Below are 16,278 nucleotides of genomic sequence, written 5' to 3' on the forward strand. Positions count from 1 at the left end.
GTAGGCTGCAGTCCATGGGGTCGCTAGGAGTCGGAAAACTGAGCAACTTCACTTTCACTTTTCACTTTCTTGCATTGGAGAAGGAAATGGCAACCCACTCCAGTGTTCTTGCCTGGAGAATCCCAGGGATGGGGGAGCCTGGTGGGCTGCTGTCTATGGGTCGCACAGAGTAGGACACGACTGAAGTGACTTAGCAGCAGCAGCAGCAGGTACAAAACTTAAAAACAATTATGCAAAGCAAAATTAAAAGTTTATAACAAATCCAGAGTATATTATGATTTTAAACCAGGACTCTACACTTGAAGGTAGCCAACTGAAAACTGAAAAAAATCAGAGGACCACGGAGAGTTGGGTTGTATTTTTTGTAACCTGTGCGATATTCTCTGATCCTGGGTTTCTGCCCCTGCAGGGGCATCTATCCATGTGCTACAGGTAGTATTTGTTATTACACAAATGCTTCCTTGTTCACAAAGCAGGTAATCAAGAGCTGTGTGATCATCTAAAAATATTTTAGCCAACAAGTCAAGTAATTTTTGTTGGGTCATTTTTGCTTTGACTAGGGAATCAGACAGCTCTCCTAATGTTAGGGAAAGATTTCTGATAATACTTTCACTGGTACTTACTGCAACCCAAGGGAGAAATACTCTCCCTCCAGAGGCAATCTGGAGTCATGAAGCCTCCTAGAAGTTTCCATTTAAGGGAGCCACAGAGGCTTAATAGGGTGGGACGGTAAGAGACTTCTGACTTGTTATGTATGTTAACAGAGACAATTAAATGTCCTACTAAGCACTGGCCTCCAGTTCACCAGTTATATAAACATTCATATGCCCATAGGAAATGCTGTTCACTGAAGACAAAAATGAAACCAGCTGGAGTTCAGAGAACCCTAGCTAAGATCTAGTTATTGATAGATCCATTAGCTGGAATTTCTCGATTAACCTTTTAAGCCAAAGATCAGAGGAAATGGGATGACATTCTGTAAGATGGCATTCCATCCTAAAAGATCCTTTCTGGAAGCCTTGTAAAGAAGTTAGCCTGTTTGTATTTCCCTTGCATGCAGGGGGGACACATCATGTTTAGATAAAGGAGAGATGTGGGGGAACAACAGTTGTGTAATTAACAAGGGTGGAGGTGTTTAGTTGAGCTAGTATGGTTATGACTAGGGAAAGATTAAAACAAGCTTTGATCATAACAGCCTAACCCAGTAGCTAACATCCATAGGCTCACAGGTATAATTGGCAATGGCATTTGGGACTAAAGAGAAATTGGCTACATGTAAGACCAAATGGTCTATGCCATAGTGAACAGAGTTTCTGGTGACTGATCTAACATTCAGGAAGATTGCTCCCTTTTGCAGCAGATTGGGAAAATGTGGATAAGAGCATTGTCTTTCCAAGAAAGAAAGGGAGAAAATAAGCTAAGTAAGAAGCAATAGTGAGGAAAAAATATATGCAGATCTGGTACGGTTACCTTGGAAGAGCCACCTCCTTCAGCTGTCGTCTGCTTCGATTCCCAGAAATCTTTATTTTCAGGTCAGCAATTGGTATACAGGTTCAGTCGAGGTTTGTTCTCTTTAGATGTGACACATGAGTCCACTCCCAGGAGTGTACCAGCATAAGGATTTGTTATCAGTATCCCACAGGGGTCTTTCCACTGGGAAAATTGAAGAGAATTTTTCTGGAGGTGTCTTTTCTGGTAGATGAAACCTTTAGGCTGCAAAATGTGGTATTTGAGGTCTTCATCTTTTGGGAGCATGCTGTAGAGAGATTGTTCTGCTAAAACCTGGTTATTTTTAGTGCATGTAATTAGACCCTTTCAATATTGAAGTCTATCTCCTCTTATTAGTTGTGGACCAAAAAAGGCAGGAGCTAGATGCATGGGGCACCCAGCAATTATCTCAAAGTGTGGGAGTTTATGAGTTCCAAAGAGGTTAGATCTGAGATTTAGAAGGACCAGTAGCAATCCCTTTGGTCAACGTGTTTGGAGGGTTTCTACAAATTTTGCCAACTGCGTTTTGATGACATCGTTAGTTCTTTCATCTAGTCCTAAAGACTAATTTAAGAATGATGATAAGCTCAGTGGAAAGTGCTATAGAACTGGCCAAACAACACAGACTTGAAATAATATTTGACCAGTAAAATTGATTCCCCAGTCACTATGGCGCTCAAGAAGGGTTCCCCAGCTAGGGATAATCTTTTATGATAGTATTTTAGCCACCAAAGTGGTAGTAGCTTATCTACATGGAAAGATTAACACCAAGTGGAAAAATAAACCATGACTAAATCATATATTTATATCCCTGAGACAAAGAAGCTGAATAAAATCCATTCAAATGGTCCATTTGGCAATTTACTCAGCAGCAGTGTGGACATGTTTCCCTGGATTATATTTTGGGCAGGCAGAGCAAGTAAAGTAGACACTCCTTCCAGCCTTATTAATATTTCCCCACCAGTATTGATTCATAAATGTCATCACTTTATCCACTAATGGTTTAATGTATGTGCAATGGTCAGTAATGAGAATCTTAGAGTCTCTGGAAGGACTGGGTTAGTATTTGCCTCAAATCGGAGTTCTCTTTTTATTAGATTTCCAATAAATTCCAATAAATTTTTTTTCTTTTCTGGGGCTGACTTTTGGGTGTGAAAGTGAAGTGTTAGTCGCTCAGTTGTGTCCGACTCTGTGATTCCATGGACTGTCGCCTGCCATGCACCTCTTTCCATGGAATTCTCCAGGCAAGAATACTGAAGTGGGTAGCCAGTGCCTCTTCCAGGGGATCTTCCTGATCCAGGGATCCAGGGATCTCACCCAGGTCTCCTGAATTACAGGCAGATTCTTTACTGTCTGAGTCACTAGGGAAGCCCCTAATCAAATTTTCTAGATTATCTAGAAACATCCCTTTGGACCATAATAGAGTTTGGTTGTTGGTTCCTTTGAAAGCAGAATGCTTGGTGGAAATATCAGTGAGGTGGTTTCCTTTAGCTTCCAGAGAGTTAAGTTTGGAATGCCTAGGGACCTTAATAATAGCCAAAATGCCTAGTAAGATAGTGGCATCTAGTAAGTTTTGGACACAAGAGCATTTTTTTTTTCATTTTATTCCCATTAGAAATGAGGTTGAAACCTGTTTCCATAGCATTGTGAAGCCATGGGCTACTCCAAAGGCATACAGACTACTGGAATAAACGTGTCTTTGCCCAGGGCTACAATACAAGCTCAAGTGAGAATATATGATTCAGCCTATTGGGCCGAGATAGCCAAAGGCAAAGATGCTGCCTCTGTGACTTCAAAAGTAATTGCATCAACATATCCAGCTCAAAGTTCACCCTTTTTATCCTTTAAATACAGAACATTGGTAAACCATGAGAACTCAGCATTGGTTAACCACGTTTGCTGTAAATCATTGTGAGGAGTCAAAAAGTGATCTGTCAGAGTCTACCAGTCACAAGGAATATCATTTTTAGAGGAGGGATGAAGGGTGGCAGGGTTAAAGTATTACAGTGAGTTCCATGAGGAGCGGTTAGCAAGAGGTGAGACAGCTGGCTGAAAGGTGTTGAGTGTGCTGAGAATTCAGGAGGGCTTCTACCACATGTGATATGAAGATGGTTAGAGAGGATCCCATGGCTATTTCTTCAGTGGCCTTAACTAAAAGGACAGTGGCAGGAATGACTGAAATGAAGGGGGTATCCTTGAACCAATGCTATACTCTAGTACTTAATAGTGTACTTAAGAGCAGTACTTAATTGCTGACTGTAGTACTCTGTGGGGCAATGGTAACCCCCATGTTTTTGGGTAAGTACTCCAAGGGTGCTTCCATCCTTCTCATATACGAAGAGGAAAGGGGGAAGTTAATAATTAAGGTGTTCAAGGGCAGGGAAATTTTTATCAGGCTTTTCTTTCTGGTATTAAAAGCTAGGTAATTTTCATCTTTTCAGTCAATATGGTCAAGTTTGGTGTTCTTTAGTAATGTACATAAAGGTTGGGCCAGGAGAGAAAAGTTCAGAAATTGGTTCTGCCTATAGTCAGCCAATCTGAAAAAACTTTGTAGTTGGGGTTTGATTTGGGGTTTTGGGAGATTCAGGATGCCATGATGCATATCTGGATCTCAGTTCAGCCCTTGTTCTGAGTGGTTGTTCAGTCGCTAAGTCATGACCGACTCTTTTTGACCCCATGGACTGCAGCATGCTAGGCTCCCCTGTCCTTCACTATCTCCCCAAGTTTGCTCAAACTCATACCCCCTGAGTCAGTGATACCATCCAACCATCTCATCCTCTGTCATCCTCTTCTCCTCCTAGCTTCAGTCTTTCCCAGCATCAGGGTCTTTTCCAGGGAATCAGCTCTTTGTATCAGGTGGCCAAAGTACTGGAGCTTCAGCTTCAAAGTCAGTCCTTCCTATGAATCTTCAGGGTTGGTTTCCTGATCAAACCAGGGCTGACTGGTTTGATATCCTTGCTGTCCAAGGGACTCTTAAGAGTCTTCTCTAACACCACAGCTTGAAGCATCAATTCTTCAGGGCTCAGCCTTTTTTAATGGTCCAACTCTCATACCCATACATGACTACTGGAAAAACCATAGCTTTGACTAGACAGACCTTTGTCAGCAAAGTAATTTCTCTGCTTTTTAATATGATGTCTAGGTTTGTCATAGTTTTTCTTCCAAGGAGCAAGCATCTTTTAATTTCATGGCTGCAGTCACCATCTGCAGTGATTTTGGAGCCCCCCCCCAAAATAAATTATCATTGTTTCCCCATCTATTTCCCATGAAGTGATGGGACCAGATGCCTTGATCTTAGTTTTCTGAATGTTGAGTTTTAAGCCAGCTTTTTCACTCTCCTCTTTCACCTTCATCGAGAGGCTCTTTAGTTCTTCTTCACTTTCTGCCATAAGGGTGGTGTCCTCTGCATATCTGAAGTTATTGATATTTCTCCCAGCAGTTTTGATTCCAGCCTGTGCTTCTTCCAGCCCAGCATTTCACATGATATATTCTGCACAGGTATAAGCAGGGTGACAATATATACTCCTTGATGTACTCCTTTCCCAATTTTAAACCAGTCCATTGTTCCATGTCTGGTTCTAACTGTTGCTTCTTGACTGGCATACAGGTTTCTCAGGAGGTAGGTAAGATGGCCTGGTATTCTCATTTCTTTAAGAATTTTCCACCATTTGTTTTGTCCACACAGGCAAAGGTTTTAACGTAGTCAATGAAACAGAAGTAGATGTTTTTCTGGAATTTTCTTGCTTTTTCTATGATTCAATGGATGTTGGCAATTCGATCTCTGGTTCCCCTGCCTTTTCTAAACCCAGCTTATACATCTGGAAGTTCTCAGTTCATATTCCATTGAAGCCTAGCTTGAAGGATTTTGAGCATGACCTTGCTAGCATGTGGAATGAGTGCAACTGTGCAATAGTTTGAACATTCTTTGGCATCACCCTTCTTTGGGATTGGAATGAAAACTGACCTTTTCCAGTCCTATGGCCACTGCTGAGTTTTCCAAATTTGCTGGCATATTGAGTGCAGCACTTTCACAGCATCATCTTTTAGGATTTGAAATAGCTCAACTGGAATTCTATCGCCTCCACTAGCTTTGTTTGTAGTAATGCTTCCTAAGGCCCACTTGACTTTGCATTCCAGGATGTCTGACTCTAGGTGAGTGATCACACCATCGTGTTTATCTGGGTCATTAAGACCTTTTTTTGTACAGTTCTTCTGTGTATTTTTGCCACCCCTTCTTAATCTCTTCTGCTTCTGTTACGTCCTGGCCATTTCTGCCTTTATTGTGCCTATCTTTGCATGAAATATTCACTTGATATCTCTGATTTTCTTGAAGATATCTCTAGTCTTTCCCATTCTATTGGTTTTCCTCTTTTTTTTTTTTTTTCATTGTTCACTTAGGAAGCCTTTCTCATCTCTCCTTGCTTTTCTTTGGAAATTTACATTCAGTTTGGTGTATCTTTCCCTTTCCCCTTTGCCTTTTGTTTCTCTTCTTTTCTGAGGCTAGGGCCCCAAACGCTAAACTTGGGTCTGAATAAACTGCTGTTTCTCCCTAGAAACTTTATGTTCCTTTGAGGCTAAAAATTTTAACAGGTGACTACAATCTTCTGAAGAGGAGACCTGGGAAATAGGGTGAAAGTGAAAGTTGCCAAATCGTGTCCACCTCTTTGCAACCCCATGCACTGTAGCCTGCCTGCCAGGCCCCTCTTTCCATGGAATTCTCCAGGCCAGAATACTGGAATGGGTAGCCATTCCGTTCTCCAGGGGATCTTCTCAACCCAAGGATCGAACCCAGGTCTCTGACATTGCGGGCAGATTCTTTACCATCTGAGCCAACAGGGAAGCTGGGTAGAGAAGCAAATTGTCCACATATTGTAATAAAGGAGAGCTTCTAGGAAGTTTTACATCATCTCAATCAGTTTTTAAGGTTTGAGAAGAAGGACTTTGAGTAAAACCCTGGATGTTACCATCCGTGCCTGTTATTGTCATTCCCAAATAGAGGCAAAGAGATATTGACTTATCTTTATCCATGGAGATGCTAAAGAAAGCACTGCATTAATCAGTCACAGTGAAAAATGTGCTTGCAGTGAGGATAGAGGCTAGTAAAGTATGGGTATCTGGAACAAGGTGATGAAGGGTAGTAATATTGTTTATGGCTCAGAAGTCTTGAAAAAAATCTCTGTTCTCAGTCATTGAGTTCCTTGACAGGTAAAATAGGGGTGCTGCAGGAACTAGTGTGGGGAAAAATGAGGCCCTGGCCTTCTAGTATTCTGATTTTGGCTTAGTGTTATGTAGGGCCTCCATATTTATAGAATATTTATCACTGTTAATTCTGGGGAGAGGCTTTGAGGGATCAACTTAGGAGAAGTTGCACCTTGGATTGTACTAATGTTATTAAGGATGTTGGCCTTAAGGAGGGTGGTAGTGGATCAATAGAGACAAATAACTAGTATCCTTAGAATTAGCTCTAGAGTCATCAGAAACAGAACAAATAAAAGATGTTGAAGGATCATTTGTTTTGGCTAGTTGTCCATTTTGCTTGCTGCTATCAAATTCTAGAATTATTTCCCCTTTTTGGAGAAAGAAATTCCAGCATGATATTTTTGTAAGAAATCTTAGTGTTTGAGCACCAAGAGCGTAGCTCCAGAGTCAGTAAAATAACAGAGAGATTCATTCCCAATCTGGAAAGTGGTTTCTTCAAGTTGACTAAATGGAAGTCTTGAGAAAGCCTCTGTAATTTCTGAGTCCTATCATTGGGGGTTAGGAGGGCATTTGAAAGGCTGGTTAGAAGGCTGAAGGCACCTTGGCACTTCAGCTTGTAATAGGCTTTCTTCTAACATCCTTGCTCTTTGTAATAATGACAAAGAAGGTTTAAAGTTTGTTTCGGGACCTCTATTTGCTAGAGTTGAAAATTGAGGATTTTAGTGGACTTTTAGTTGAATCATCCGGGGTGTGAGTGAGCTGGTTGGCTAAATTAATTAAGTATGGATAAGATGTAATTTTCCATTCATTCTGATCCTTTTAACTTGAAGAGAAAGATCCTGGTTCAGCCCATGAACCTACCTAGTGTTAAAGGCCACCTGAATGGATTCAACATTCAAAGGAAGACTAGAATTTTTTTGTTTTGTTTTAAGACAGTTGGGAGCTGGCAGTAACAACCATGAACAGCTCATTGGTCTTCTGGGTACAAGCTTGAATTTTGTTTCTATCAGCTGGCTTTGGGAAATGGAGTTATCTGGCAATTCCCTGGTTCTAATCATATAATAAAACAACAGTGGTTTTTCCCCAGATGGTAATTTTAAGGACTTCCTGAGATCATCACAATTAGCAATTTCCAATCAGTGTTGGATCTAGCCTTCACTGAACAAGCATGGGAACTAGCTGATATAAGTCAGAGAAATGAAACTGATATGTTTAAATGACTATGTTATATTCCTCATCAAATCTGTGGGGATACTTAGATACTCTAAGAAAATTTTTGACTATGGCTCATAGTTTTAGTTCAGGGAACATATTAGGGAACATAAGAAACATTTGGATCCTTAGAAGGTCTGGTTTTAAAGGGACATATTTTTATAGATCCAGGGAAGGAAAAAGTCAGGAGAGGTTCAAGGAAAAATCAAAGTTCAATGAGAGATTTAGAACAGAGAACCAAAGGGTATCGAGGAGGTGGGGATGGCACAGAAGGGAAAGAGGGAGATGGCACCAGAGACAAAAGGTGGGCGAGGAGGAAAAGAGGCCTCAGAAGCTTTCTTGTTTGCTTTCAAATGTAGGCTTGTGTTGGTTTCTTTAGAAATGGTATTTTGGCAAGAGGAGATTTTAGTATTGAATGCATTCATAAACCTCCGGTTTCCAATTTGGTAGGGATCCCATTCAGTCTGCTTAATTTTAGAGCTGCAGTCTTCTAATTTAGTGCTGAGAAAAACAAGTTTGAGGATGTTGAAATTTCCCCATAATGGCCATTGGAGTTCTAAATTATTTTTGGTTAGTCCATTTAACTAAAAATGTACACAAGGAGAGACTAAATTAGCGGGGGTCCCAGAAGGAAGATGCTCTTGAGAGAATTTAGAAAATTGGGATTCCATACTTTAAAGCCTGTGGTTCAGAAAACAAATGTATACTTACCAAAGAATGATGCTTCGATCAAACCAAAAACAGACACTGAATTAAAGTTGGCGAGCTTTACTAAAATGAGGGAGCTTAAATCTCAGACGAGACTTGTTGGTCAGTCACTAAGTCGTGTCCAACTGTTTGCAACCCAAGGCATCCCTGTCCATCACTGTCTCGCGGAGTTTGCTCAAACTCCTGTCCGTTGAGTCAGTTATGCCATACAACCATCTTATCCTCTGTCATCCCCTTCTCCCCCTGCCCTCAATTTTTCCCAACATTAGGGTCTTTTCCAAAGAGTTGGCTCTCACATTAGGTGGCCACAGTATTAGAGCTTCAGCATCAGTCCTTCCAATGAATAGTCAGGGTTGATTTCCTTTAGGATTGACTGGTTTGATCTCCTTGCAGTCCAAGGGACTCTCAAGATTGCCTCTTGGTAAGAAGTAACTTACTGAACCAAAAAGGAAAAAAAAAAAGACATGAGGAAATGGAGTGCAAAGTGCTCAAGTGGGTAATGCCAAGGCACAGTATAATCAAAATTGCTGAAAACCAACAATAAAAATAAAAAATTTTAAAGCAGTTAACAGAGACGTAGAGAAATAAGGCTACACACTTCTCAATACAGCACACATCTCAATAAACTATGCAAGCCAGAAGATAATGGAGACACATCTTTAAAGTACTGAAAGAAAAAGATAGCAGATTTCTTTACCCAGCAAACATTAAAAACTGAAACCAAAATAAATTTTCAGAAAAATAAAAATTAAGAGAGGTCATTACCAACAGATCTTCACTACAGAAAGAGTTAAAGGAAGAAGCTCTTCAACCAAAGGGGAAATACTAGATAGTAGATGGAAATTTGGATCTACCCAGAGAAATGAAGGGCACCAGAAATGTTGAATAAATGAGTTAATGGAAAATACATTTTTTCATATTTTTGGCTTACAAAATAATGGTTGGTTTAAGGCTAAATAATAATCATTGTTTGTGGGAAGATGTAATGTCTGTGGGCTTCCCTCGTAGCTCAGCTGATAAAGAATCCACCTGCAATGCAGGAGACCCAGGTTCGATTCCTGAGTTAGGAAGTTCCCCTGGACAAGGGATAGGCTACCCACCCCAGTATTCTAGGGCTTCCATGGTGGCTCAAATGTTAAAGAATCTGCCCGCAATTCCAGAGACCTGGGTTTGATCCCTGAATTGGGAAGATCCCCTGGAGGAGGGCATGGTAACCCACTCCAGTATTCTTGCCTGGAGAATCCCCATGGGCAGAGGAGCCTGGCCTGACTACAGTCCATGGGGTCTCAATGAGTTGGATACAACTGAGCAACTAAGAAAAAGCACATAACACGTGTAGATTTTCCTGTAGATGTTTTGTTTATGTTTCCATATTAACTTTTAAAATGAACTTTCCAGATCTATAAAAAAAATATTTATTGGTATTTTATTCAAAGCATATTAACTCTGTACATTAATATGGGGAGAACTATCATCCAATACTTTGGCCACCTCATGCGACGAGTTGACTCACTGGAAAAGACTCTGATGCTAGGAAAGGTTGAGGGCGGGAGGAGAAGGGGATGACCGAGAATGAGATGGCTGGATGGCATCACCGACTCTGTGGACATGAGTTTGAGTGAACTCCGGGAGTTGGTGTTGGACAGGGAGGCCTGGCGTGCTGTGATTCATGGGGTCGCAGAGAGTCGGACATGACTGAGCGACTGAACTGAACTGAACTGAATCATCTTTACGATATTTAATTCTTAGCTAAGAATGTAGGAGGTCTTTCAGTTTTTTCAAGTCTACTCTGTGTTTCTCAGAAGTGACATAGTTTTGTTTAGGTAGATTTTTGTACATCAGTTTGGAAACCTAAATCTTAAATATTATGAACTACTGACTTATGAAAATGAATTGGAAATGTAGACCAACTACCTCTGAAAATAAAATACAAATCAAAGGGGAAAAGTGGGGTTAATTTTATAAAGCTTGATTTACATGATTTTTCAAAGAAAAAAAATGTTTTTAATATAAGGTGAGCATTTATAAAGATAAATGAGACGATTAACAGCTATAATAAAATAGAAGAAATGTAAAATGTACTTTATAACTTTGAATGAGCCATTTTCTTTTAGTTGGTCTTTTTTCTACTAATATTAGCAACTTTGACCATTTTTCTACTTTATCTACCACTGAGAGAACGATGTTGAAGTCTCCAGATATAATTGTGGTTTGCATCTTTCTCCTTTCAGTCCTATCAGTTTTTGCCTCAAATATTTTCAAGATCTGTTTTTGGTGTACAAACAATATTGTTAAGTCTTTTTTGATGAACTGACCCTTCCAACATTACCTACTACTCTTGTGGGCTTCCCAGGTGGCTCAGTGGTAAAGAATCTGCCTATCAGGCAGGAGACGTGGGTTTGATCCTTGGGTGGGGAAGATCCCCTGGAGGAGGAAATGGCACCCACTCCAGTATTCTTGCCTGGAGAATCCCATGGACAGAGTAACCTGGTGGGCTACAGACCATGGGCTTGCAAAGAGTTGGACACGACTTAGTGACTGAACAACAACAGCAGCAGCTTCTCTTGTGATATCCACACTGTCTGATAGTAAAATAGTCATTCTGGCTTTATTTCTTTTTTGTGTGTGGAGAGGATTACTGGAATTAAGGCACTAGAGGCAGTACGGTGGAAATATATGAAGTGGCTATTAGAGTGAAATATTTGGTTTTTGGATTTGGGACAGGTTGCAGATATTAGGAAAAGAACAAGGGCATACCATGCAGGTGAATAGCTGATGGAGAATTGATGGATTTATTTTTATTGGTACTTGCACAGTGTATATTTTTTCCGTCTTTAACTTTTAAGCTGTCTCTGTCTTTATATTTAAAGTGGGTTTCCTTTAATCAGCATATAGTTAGATATTAATTTTTAATCAGTCTTTAAATCTGTGTTTAGATCATTCACATTTAATTACTGATATTGTTGGATTACAATTTATTACCTTGTTATTTTCTCATTAAATATTTTTATGATTCCTTCCTATCTCTATTGTTAGCTTATTATTTATACTTATTTTAAAAAACACTTTGTTAGTTAACCTAGGGTTTATAATTTACACCTTTAGTTTTTCATAGTCTACCTTCAAATATTATGCTGCTTGCTTCATGTGCAAGGTAAAAATCTTACAACTGAATATTTACAATACTTCCCTCCCAAGTTTTGTGCTATTTTGGTCACACATTTCCTTTCTGTATGCTATAAACCCACAGTAATGTGCTATTATTTTTACTTTATACAGTTAATTATCTTCAGAACAAATAAAAGAAAAATGTCTCCTATATCACTTTATTTTAACCATTTCTTAACATATTTTGTTGTGTAGATACCAATATTTTTCTGCTGTCATAGTCCTTTCGCCTAAAAAATTTCCTTTAACATTTCTTATCGTGCAGGTCTGCCATAGTGAATTATCTTCATTTTGTTTACCTTGAAAAAATTTATTTCTCCCTCAACTTTGAAATGGAGATATGGAGTTTAATTTCCTTCTTCTTGGGTATGGGCCACACAGAGTAACTTGCTACTAACAAGTAGAATCAGATGGAAATGACAGTGTGTGACTTGAGAGTTGTTGTTTAGTTGCTTCATCGTGTCTGACTCTTTTGTGACCCCATGGACTGTAGCCTGCCACTCTCATCTGTTCATGGGATTTCCCAGGCAAGAATACTGGAGTGGGTTGCCATTTCCTTCTCTAGGTGATCTTTCCGACCCAGGGATCGAACCCACGTCTCCTGCTTGGCAGGCAGATTCTTTGCCACAGAACCACCAGGGAAGCCTGTGACTTGACTCCATCATAAAGTCACTGTGACTTTTTCACTGTCTTTCTCCAAAGTGGGTGACAGAAGCACCATGCAAGGTCACCTGAATTTCTCATACAGAAATTTGGTGATAGGAAATATTCGTTGTTTTAAGTCACTAAATTTGGGGATATTTGTTAAGCAGCCATATATAATAGTGGAGTTCTCAGGGTTTCCTGGATCTGATGCTTTCACTATTTGATAGCAGTTTGATGCTTTCACTAGTTTTGGAAATTTCTTGGTCATCATCTTTTGAAATGTTTCTTTTTCCCCAGTCTCTCTCTCTTCTTCTTTAGGGGTTCCAATTACATGTATGTTAGACTGCATGATATTGTTCTATGGTGGTTGGATGCTCTATTTTCAGTTTTAAAAACTTGCAAAATCGGCCTCATCATACCATCCTTAAGTCACCAATCCAAGCTGAGCAGCACCCCCTTCTCTGAGGGACTCCACAGGGATGTACTTCTAAGCTCCTAAATTTTAATAATTTCAAACTTTTCTCTTTGTTCCCATAGCTCCAGAGGGGTTAGCTATTTCCCGAATTTCCTAACAGTGTGATAGATTATTGTTTTCTTGTTATCTTTTCAGTTAATTAACTTATCATACATAACAATTTCTATTACAATTTTCTCTGTTGAAGTAGCAGTATGTTTTCTTAACCTTGAATGACTCACACATCAGTATGGGAAGTCCTAGTAAACCAATCCTCAAAGCTGGCATTTTGAAATTGGTTTAGCTGTGTCCTTGGACTTGACTGTAGTGCTGAGCTGCTTGCTAATAGAAAGTGGAATGTTGTGATCTGTTGCATGCTATGGCAACACAGTCAACTTTACCCCCAACTTCTTTGATCATGGAAACTTTTATTGAAAAGAAGCATCTTGTAAGACTGGTATTCAGGAGAGCAAACTTTGGGAAATGCTGCCTTCACCATACTTCTCTATCCGGTGTATCCTCCCTAAACATATCATGGCATGTTAAAGTTGCTGCTGCTGTTTTACCTAAATTGAGAATTTGTACTCCTCATTTGAGCCTCAAAATCCATGTTTTATATCAAGTGTTTAGAGCTTTTCCTGATAATGAATCCAAACACCTCTAATTGGTTGTATTGCTTTATACATACCTCCAATATGATTGTTGTCATAATATATCATAGTTGTTTGTTTACATATATGCCTCACCCATGAGAACTGGAACTTTTTGAAAGACAGTCCTTGCCTGATTCATCTTTGTGCTTTCAAACCTGGTCAGGGTACCTGGAATACAGCTGGTACAATTAAGTTTATGTGTGTCTTTCATGAGAAGGTTATGGAGGCTAGCTGTGATTATTCATTAAAGAAAATTTGAGCACTTTGAATTTGCTGTTCCAGGGGAGACTAAACAGACATGCTTCATTATTTGAAATGAATGGTTTATAGTATTCTTACTATGTTGTACAATTTCCCCTCAAAAGTAGGAGCTTTTGTTTTTCCATTTTACAAATCTGTTCAACTTAGGCAAATAAATTCAACTCAACAAGCATATATATACTGAGCTTCAGGAATAGCTTCAGGATTGTAGGCTTCAAGAAGCCTCCTGATAATAGGCTTCAGGAAGGAGTAAGAAAAGTTCCTGGAAAGAAGAAATAATGAACGAGAGAGTTAATTTTCAGGTATTAGCTAAGTAATCAATACTATAAGTGGAAGTCTACATATTGAAATAGAAAATTTATATACAGATCCAATGGCCATCAATCAATTCTATATTAGCAGTTCAAGGGAAAAAGTAAAACGCTGAATTTCAAAATCAGTGATGGCAAAGAAAGGGATGCTGCTGCTGCTGCTGCTGCTGCTGCTGTTAAGTCACTCAGTCGTGTCCAACTCTGTGTGACCCCATAGACGGCAGCCCATCAGGCTCCTCTGTCCCTGGGATTCTCCAGGCAAGAATACTGGAGTGGGTTGCCATTTCCTTCTCCAATGCATGAATGCTAAGTCACTTCAGTCGTGTCTGACTCTGTGCGACCCTATGGACAGCAGCCTCCAGGATCCTCTGTCCACAGGATTCTCTAGGCAAGAATACTGGAATGGGTTGCCATTTCCTTCTCCAAAAGAAAAGGATGAGCAGTATCTTATTAAAGATGGTATTCTTATACAAATCAAGTTCCCAAATGTGTTTCATACCAGTGTCCTGAATATTTGGGGGAATAAAAGAAAGACCTCACATCTAGATGAAAGCAAATGATCTGGAATTGGTTGCTAATATGTTACCAAACAAAAACTAGTTACCTCATTAGAATTATTCTCTAACGAGAGAACCAAAGGCAGAGAAAATATGCTAACATTGCAAAGAATCCTGAATTTAGGTTAAATATGAGGGTGAGTGGCTTGAATGAGAAGGTTGCTTAATTTGGGATTAGATATTGTGAGATCTTTTTATCTGACATCTCTAGACATAGGCTGAATTATAAACTGTATATCTTGCTGTGAACAGGGACCAGACAAGATTACTGAAGATCCTATCAAGCCTGATGATCTTTGAAAATGAAAGCCTAATTAAGAGCAACAGACTGGTTCCAAATAGGAAAAGGTGTACGTCAAGGTTGTATATTGTCACCTTGCTTATTTAACTTCTATGCAGAGTACATCATGAGGAACGCTGGGCTGGAAGAAGCACAAGCTGGAATTAAGATTGCTGGGAGAAATATCAATAACCTCAGATATGCAGATGACACTACCCTTATGGCAGAAAGTGAAGAGGAACTCAAAAGCCTCTTGATGAAAGTGAAAGAGGAGAGTGAAAAGGTTGGCTTGAAGCTCAACATTCAGAAAACAAAGATCATGGCATCCGGTCCCATCACTTCATGGGAAATAGATGGAAAAACAGTGGAAACAGTGTCAGACTTTATTTTTTTGGGCTCCAAAATCACTGCAGATGCTGATTGCAGCCATGAAATTAAAAGACGTTTGCTCCTTGGAAGGAAAGTTATGACCAACCTTGATAGTATATTAAAAAGCAGAGACATTACTTTGCCAACCAAGGTCCGTCTAGTCAAGGCAATGGTTTTTCCCGTGGTCATGTATGGATGTGAGAGTTGGACTGTGAAGAAAGCTGATCGCCGAAGAATTGATGCTTTTGAACTGTGGTGTTGGAGAAGACTCTTGAGAGTCCCTTATACTGCAAGGAGATCCAACCAGTCCATTCTAAAGGAGATCAATCCTGGGTGTTCATTGGAGGGACTGATGCTAAAGCTGAGACTGCAATACTTTGGCCACCTCATGCGACGAGTTGACTCACTGGAAAAGACTCTGATGCTGGGAAAGGTTGGGGGCGGGAGGAGAAGGGGACGACGGAGAATGAGATGGCTGGATGGCATCACCGACTCTGTGGACATGAGTTTGAGTGTACTCCGGGAGTTGGTGATGGACAGGGAGGCCTGGCATGCTGTGATTCATGGGGTCGCGGAGAGTCGGACACGACTGAGCGACTGAACTGAACTGAATTAAGAGCCTCCCTAGGGAGAGGTCAAAGGCTTTTTAGAAATAATCCTAGTTCCTTGGTGCCTTATTCCTTTCCTTTCATTCAGACTTCCCCTGGAGAAGGAAACGGTGACCCACTCCAGTATTCTTGCCTGGAGAATCCCATGGACGGAAAAGCCTGGTAGGCTACAGTCCACGGGGTCGCAAAGAGTCGGACACGACTGAGCGACGGAACAGAAAACTGAAGAATACACTTTGTGCAAGTTTCCACCTCTGCTTCTTCTAAAGGCATTAGATTATTAGAACATTAAATCCTTCCTCCCTTTATCTCTAAACTGACAATGTTTATTGTTCAAGTGTTTATGAACAGATTTTTAACACTAA

The sequence above is a fragment of the Moschus berezovskii genome, chromosome 21 (assembly GCF_049115385.1).
Source record: "Moschus berezovskii isolate FMDL1 chromosome 21, NW_MosBer_1.0, whole genome shotgun sequence".
Lineage (NCBI taxonomy): Eukaryota > Metazoa > Chordata > Mammalia > Artiodactyla > Moschidae > Moschus > Moschus berezovskii.